The sequence below is a fragment of the Arachis stenosperma genome, chromosome 3, assembly GCF_014773155.1.
Source record: "Arachis stenosperma cultivar V10309 chromosome 3, arast.V10309.gnm1.PFL2, whole genome shotgun sequence".
In the NCBI taxonomy this organism is placed as follows: domain Eukaryota; kingdom Viridiplantae; phylum Streptophyta; class Magnoliopsida; order Fabales; family Fabaceae; genus Arachis; species Arachis stenosperma.
Window position 1 is genome coordinate 122,428,372 of NC_080379.1, and position 7,924 is coordinate 122,436,295.

At 36.4% G+C, this 7,924-nt stretch overlaps 1 non-coding gene across 1 annotated transcript; it reads right to left on the bottom strand.

The window, feature by feature from the left end:
• Positions 1-7,232: 7,232 nt before the first annotated feature.
• Positions 7,233-7,340, bottom strand: LOC130971880 (small nucleolar RNA R71). Its single transcript, XR_009083084.1, has one exon. It is a non-coding gene; the product is annotated as a small nucleolar RNA R71 (small nucleolar RNA).
• Between the last annotated feature and the right edge of the window lie 584 nt (positions 7,341-7,924).

Sequence of the window (7,924 nt, forward strand, 5' to 3'; positions counted from 1 at the left end):
ATCTCTGTGGGATCGACCCTTACTCACGTAAGGTTTATTACTTGGACGACCCAATACACTTGTTGGTTAGTTGTGCGGAGTTGTGACAAAGTGTAATTCATGTTTAAGAGCACCAAGTCTTTGGAGCCATTGTTGATGATCACAATTTCGCCCACCATTTATGCATTAGGATAATTTTGTACATTTTAAAATTAATCAGTAGTTATGATGTCATTATACATCTTTATTAAGGACTAATTTGTCCATTTGGTTACCTTGCTAGATCTATGTTGCATAGGATCAAAACCAGACACAGGGTAAAAAATTTGCTGAGACTAGTGCTGTACAAGAACAGTCTGCTGTAAAACCACCCTAAACAATACACTCATAATGCCAATCACTTTATTCTTATCCCTGAATTTGAATCTCTGAATATATCGGTTACTTTTGCAGAATCATGTCATTAGCCAGAATGCTGCTGGACTACCAACCAACATAATAATGCAGGCAGCAGCATCAAGGACTACACCAGTTGCTGCCCCACTCAATACTCAAGTAGCTGCAGCAACAATACCATCTGCTCGAGTCCAAACTCCATCCCGGCTGTTAAGAATGGGGCAACCCAAACCCCGAGCTGCTTATAACACCCTACCACACTTAATCTTATGCTTAAGTCATAAGACTGAGATAGTAAGGTATTACGACCTCTAAAAGTAAGAATATATATAATAATAGTGAAAGAGATATTTAACTAGGAGCCTTGAAAAACGGGTAAAATAAAATCACAAAATAAAAAGTGCAACACTCAGAAAAGGAATTACTTGTGTTCTAAGAAACCTAAAGGTTACATATATGAATACGCGAAGAGTAAAAGAAAGTCAAGAATACAGCGAAACTAGCTCCTTACTCAGCCTGCAAAGCCAAGGCTGGCTGGAGAATATTTACATATATACATAAGTATCCCAATCATCCAAAATACAGAAATAAGACCCTAGCTTTCCTGTAACCTCTATGAGGAACAAAATAATCAAGTTTCTTGGAGAGAAAGCTAAGTACATATATACATAAACTAATAACCAAAAGAACCCATGGACCACTCCGCTTCAGGAATCCAGACGCCTATCAAGGAGCCTCTCCACCTGCATCTGAAACAAAAACAAAGTATGGAGTGAGAACTGGGGGTTTTCAACAAGATAAAGGGGCCACGCATATAATATATAAGGTCCTGGGAAAGCCAGAGACAATCCTAGAATGGCAACAAACAGTTATAAAACTTAAAATTCTAAGCAGAAGCCATAAAAGGGGTAGGTGACCTAAAGAATTCTAACCTTACATATTTTAAACCTAACATTAACTCCAAACCGGTCCACCCTTCCTCCGCTCCTCCATCACTAATTAGTTTACACAGACAAATAAGCAAACAAGGCAAGCACAAGTAACTTACAAGTAATACAGATAATGAGTACAACAAATAGCATGTTATAATCATGTAGGCATTCCCAAATAGTTCACAAACAAGCAATTCAAACAATGTGCACATGATGCATGAATGTCCTATGCCTGTTGAAATCAACTGTCGGTTACTGGTGCACGAAATTGTGATCATCAACAATGGCCTCAATAGACTTAGTGCTCTCAAACGTGAATCACACTTTGTCACAACTCCGCACAACTAACCAGCAAGTGCACTGGGTCGTCCAAGAAATACCTTACGTGAGTAAGGGTCGATCCCACGGAGATTGTCGGCTTGAAGCAAGCTATGGTTACCTTGTAAATCTCAGTCAGGTGGATTCAAATGGGTGATAGAGTTTTCATAATTAAAAGATAAATAAACATAAAATAAAGATAGAGATACTTATATAATTCATTGGTGAGAATTTCAGATAAGTGTAAGGAGATGCTTTGCTCTTTTTGAATCTCTGCTTTCCTACTGGCTTCATCCAATCCTTCATACTCCTTTCCATGGCAAGCTATATTTAGGGTTTCACCGGCGTCAATGGCTACCTCCCATCCTCTCAGTGAAAAAGGTCCTTTACGATTTCCCACATGGCTAATCATCTGTCGGTTCTCGATCATGTTGGAATAGGATTTACTATCCTTTTGCGTCTATCACTACGCCCAACACTCGCGAGTTTGAAGCTTGTCACAGTCATCCCTTCCTAGATCCTACTCGGAATACCACAGACAAGGTTTAGACTTTCCGGATCCCAGGAATGACCGCCAATAATTCTAGCTTATACTACGAAGACTCTGACCTCACGGAATGGAAGGCTCGATTGTCAGGCGAGGCAACCATGCGTCATGGACCAGGAATCCAAGAGATACACGCTCAATCTTAAGTAGAACGGAAGTGGTTGTCAGTCATGCGTTCATAGGTGAGAATGATGATGAGTGTCACGGATCATCACATTCATCAGGTTGAAGTGCGAGTGAATATCTTAGAACAAGAATAAGCATGAATTGAATAGAAGAACAATAGTAATTGCATTAATACTCGAGGAATAGCAGAGCTCCACACCTTAATCTATAGTGTGTAGAACCTCCACCGTTGAAAATACATAAGAATAAGGTCTAGGCATGGCCGAATGGCCAGCCCCCAAAACATGATCAAGAGATCAAAAGATGATCAAAAGATGAAAATACAATAGTAAAAGGTCCTATTTATAATAAAACTAGCTACTAGGGTTTACAGAATTAAGTGAATGATGCAGAAATCTACTTCCGGGCCAACTTGGTGTGTACTTGGGCTGAGCATTGAGCTTTACACATGTAGAGGCTTTCCTTGGAGTTAAACGTCAGCTTTGGTGCCAGTTTGGGCGTTTAACTCCAACTTTTATGCCAGCTCTGGCGTTTTGACTTCAGAATAGGGCAGAGAAGGGGCGTTTGAACGCCAGTTTGCGTCGTCAAAACTCGGGAAAAGTATGGACTATTATATATTGTTGGAAAGCCCTGGATGTCTAATTTTTAACGCAGTTGAGAGCACGCCATTTGAAGTTCTGTAGCTCTAGAAAACACACTTCGAGTGCAGGGAGGTCAGAATCCAACAACATCAGCAGTCCTTTGTCATCCTTTGAATCAGATTTTTACTCAGGTCCCTCAATTTCAGCCAGAAAATACCTGAAATCACAGAAAAACACACAAACTCATACTAAAATCCAAAAATGTAAATTTTGCATGAAAACTAATAAAAACATCCCAAAAAGTAGCTAGATCCTTGATGAGCGGATAATTTATACGCTTTTTGGCATTGTTTTTAGATACTTTTTAGTAGGATCTAGCTACTTTTAGGGATGTTTTCATTAGTTTTTATGCTAAATTCACATTTCTGGATTTTACTATGAGTTTGTATGTTTTTCTGTGATTTCAGATATTTTCTGACTAAAATTAAGGAACCTGAGCAAAACTCTGATAAGAAGGCTGACAAAGGACTGCTGATGCTGTTGGATTCTGACCTCCCTACACTCGAAATAGATTTTCTGGAGCTACAAAACTCCAAATGGCGTGCTCTCAACGGCGTTGGAAAGTAGACATCCAGAGCTTTCCAACAATATATAATAGTCCATACTTTATTTGAGCTTAGATGATGCAAACTGGCGCTCAACGCTAGTTTCATGCTGCATTCTGGAGTCAAACGCCAGAAACACGTCACGAACCAGAGTTAAACGCCAAAAACACGTTACAACTTGGCGTTTAACTCCAAGAGAAGCCTTTACACATGTAAAGCTCAAGCTCAGCCAAGCACACACCAAGTGGGCCCTGGAAGTGGATTTCTGCATCAATTACTTAATTCTGTAAACCCTAGTAGCTAGTCTAGTATAAATAGGACATTTTACTATTGTATTAGACGTCTTTGATTGTATAGTCTCTTGACCATTCGGTCTTTTGATCATTCATGGGGGCTGGCCATTCGGCCATACCTGGACCTTCATCACTTATGTATTTTCAACGGTGGAGTTTCTATACATCATAGATTAAGGTGTAGAGCTCTGCTGTACCTCAAGTTTTAATGCAAAGTACCACTATTTTCTATTCAATTCAAACTTATTCTTATTCTAAGATATTCGTTGCACTTCAACATGACGAATGTGATGATCCGTGACACTCATCATCATTCTCACCTATGAACGCGTGATTGACAACCACTTCCGTTCTACCTTAGACCGAGCGCATATCTCTTAGATTCCTTAATCAGAATCTTCGTGGTATAAGCTAGAATTGATGGCGGCATTCATGAGAATCCAGAAAGTCTAAACCTTGTCTGTGGTATTTTGAGTAGGATTCAGGGATTGAATGACTGTGACGAGCTTCAAACTCGCGATTGTTGGGCGTGATGACAAACGCAAAAGAATCAATGGATTCTATTCCGGCATGATCGAGAACCGACAGATGATTAGCCGTGCTGTGACAGAGTATTTGGACCATTTTCACTGAGAGGATGGGATGTAGCCATTGACAACGGTGATGCCCTACATACAGCTTGCCATGAAAAGGAGTAAGAAGGATTGGATGAAAGCAGTAGGAAAGCAGAGATTCAGAAGGAATACAACATCTCCATACACTTATTTGAAATTCCCACCATTGAATTACATGAGTAACTCTATCTTTATTTTATGCTTTATTTTATTATTATTTTCGAAAAAACCATTATAACCATTTGAATCCGCCTGACTGAGATTTACAAGATGACCATAGTTTGCTTCATAGCAACAATCTCCGTGGGATCGATCCTTACTCACGTAAGGTATTACTTGGACGACCCAGTGCACTTGCTGGTTAGTTGTGAGGATTTGTGAAGAAAGTGCTGAGTTAGTAGATGCGCATACCAAGTTGACTGCCATTGTTAGAAATCACAATTTCGTGCACCAAGTTTTTGGCACCGTTGCCGGGGATTGTTTTTGGACAACTGACGGTTCATCTTGTTGCTCAGATTATGTAATTTTCTTTTTGTTTTATTTTCAAAAATTTTTAAAAAATCTTTCAAAAAAATTTTTTACTTCTGTTTTCAAAAAATTATTCTTAATTTTTAAGAATGAATTCTAGTATTTCATGAAGCATGTTGAAGCTTGGCTGGCTATAAAGCCATGTCTAACTCAATTGGATTGAGGCTTCCCCTTGTCAGTATATGGAGTTAGATGAAGTATCAGCTATTGTATGTCTGATTTATATGCTAAAGCTTGGCTGGCCATTGGCCATGTCTAGTGTTTTGGACAAAAGCTTTCACAAAAAGCTTGGCTGGCTATTAAGCCATGTCTAATTCCTGGACCGAAGCTTTAGACTAACATTGCAAAGATTCCTGGAATTCTTATTAAAAATGTTGAATTTCTTATTTTATCTTTCCTATATGTTTTCAAAAAAAAAAAATCCAAAAAAAATTAATAAAATCATTAAAACCAAAAATATTTTGTGTTTCTTGTTTGAGTCTAGTGTCAATTTTTAAGTTTGGTGTCTAGTACATGTTCATCTTTTTCTTGCATTTTTCAAAAATTCATGCATTGTATTCTTCATGATCTTCAAGTTGTTCTTGACAAGTCTTCTTGTTTGATCTTTACATTTTCTTGTTTTGTGTTTTTTGTTATTTTTCATGTGCATTCTTGCATTCATAGTGTCTAAGCATAAAAAATTTCTAAGTTTGGTGTCTTGCATGTCTTTCTTTTCTTGAAAATTTTTCAAAAATAAGTCTTGATGTTCATCTTGATCTTCAAAGTGTTCTTGGTGTTCATCTTGACATTTATAGTGTTCTTGCATGCATTCTTTGTTTTGATCCAAAAAGAAAAGAGAAAAATACAAAAATGGCGTTTTATTTTTTTCTCTCCTCATTAAAAATTCAAAAATAAAAAAATATCTTCTCCTTATTTCTCTCAAAAAATTCGAAAATTTGAGTTGACTTAGTCAAAAATTTTTAAAACTTAACTATTTCTTATAAGTCAAGTCAAATTTTCATTTTTAAAAAAATCTTATCTTTTCAAAAACTTTTTCAAAAATCAAATCTTTTTCATTTTTCTTTTATTATTTTCGAAAATTTTTCAAAAAATTATTTTCAAAATTATTTTCTTATCTTTATTTCAAAATTTCAAAAACTTTACTAACAATTAATGTGATTGATTCAAAAATTTGAAGTTTGTTACTTTCTTGTTATGAAAGGTTCAATCTTTCAATTCTAGAATCATATCTTTTAGTTTCTTGTTTGTCAAGTAATCAATTTTAAATTTTGAAATTAAATCTTTTTAAAAAATATCTTTTTTTCAAATCATATCTTTTTCAAAATCCATTTCAAAATATCTTTTCTAACTTCTTATCTTTTTCAACTAACTAATTGACTTTTTATTTATTTCTTATCTTTTTCAAAACCACCTAACTACTTTCCTGTCTCTAACTTTTGAAAATTACCTCCCTCTTTTTCAAAATTCTTTTATTTAACTAATGTTTCAAATTTTAATTTTAATTTTATTTCTTCCTTTAATTTTCGAAAATCAATAACTTTTTTTTTTCAAAATTTATTTTTTTCGAAAACTTCTCTCTCTCTTCTTCTTCTATTTAATTATTTATTTACTAACACTCTTTTCGTCATTTCAAGAATTCGAACCTATCTTCCCCCTTGTGTTTGGATTCTTAACTCTTTTCCTTCTTCTATTCCTTTTTTCTTCTACTAACATAAAGAAATCTCTATACTGTGACATAGAGGATTCTTCTTCCTTTTCTGTTCTCTTCTATTTCATATGAGCAAGAACAAGGAAAAAGGCATTCTTGTTGAAGCTGATCCTGAACCTGAAATGACACTAAAGAGGAAACTGAGAGAAGCTAAAATACAACAATCCACAGACAACCTTACTGAAATTTTCGAACAAGAAAATGATATGGCAGCCGAACCCAACAACAATAATGCAAGGAGGATGCTTGGTGATTATACTACACCTACTTCCAAGTTTGATGGAAGAAGCATCTCAATTCCTGCCATTGGAGCAAACAATTTTGAGCTGAAGCCTCAACTAGTTGCTCTAATGCAACAAAACTGCAAGTTTTATGAACTTCCATCAGAAGATCCCTATCAGTTTTTAACTGAGTTCTTGCAGATCTGTGAGACTATTAAGACTAATGGAGTAGATCCTGAAGTCTACAGGCTCATGCTTTTCCCCTTTGCTATAAGAGACAGAGCTAGAACATGGTTGCACTCACAACCTAAAGATAGCCTGGACTCTTGGGATAAGCTGGTCATGGCCTTCTTGGCTAAGTTCTTTCCTCCTCAAAAGCTGAGCAAGCTTAGAGTGGATGTTCAGACTTTCAAACAGAAAGATGGTGAATCCCTCTATGAAGCTTGGGAAAGATACAAGTAGATGACCAAAAGGTGTCCTTCTGACATGCTTTCAGAATGGACCATTCTGGATATATTCTATTATGGTCTATCTGAATTCTCTAAGATGTCATTGGACCATTCTGCAGGTGGATCCATTCACCTAAAGAAAACGCCTGCAGAAGCTCAAGAACTTATTGACATGGTTGCAAATAATCAATTCATGTACACTTCTGAGAGAAATTCTGTGAATAATGGGACACCTCAGAGGAAGGGAGTTCTTGAGATTGATCCTCTGAATGCCATATTAGCTCAGAATAAAATGTTGACTCAGCAAGTCAACATGATTTCTCAAAGTCTGAATGGATGGCAAAATGCATCCAACAATACTAAAGAGGCATCTTCTGAAAAAGAAACCTATGATCCTGAGAACCCTGCAATAGAAGAGGTAAATTACATGGTTGAACCTTATGGAAACACCTATAATTCATCATGGAGAAATCATTCAAATTTCTCATGGAAGAATAAAAAAAAGCCTCAAAAAGGTTTTTATAATGGTGGAAGAGAATTCTGAGCAGAGCACCTCTAGCTTAGCAAACATAATCTCTTATCTGTCTAAGGCCACTTTAAGTTTCATGAGTGAAACAAGGTCATCCA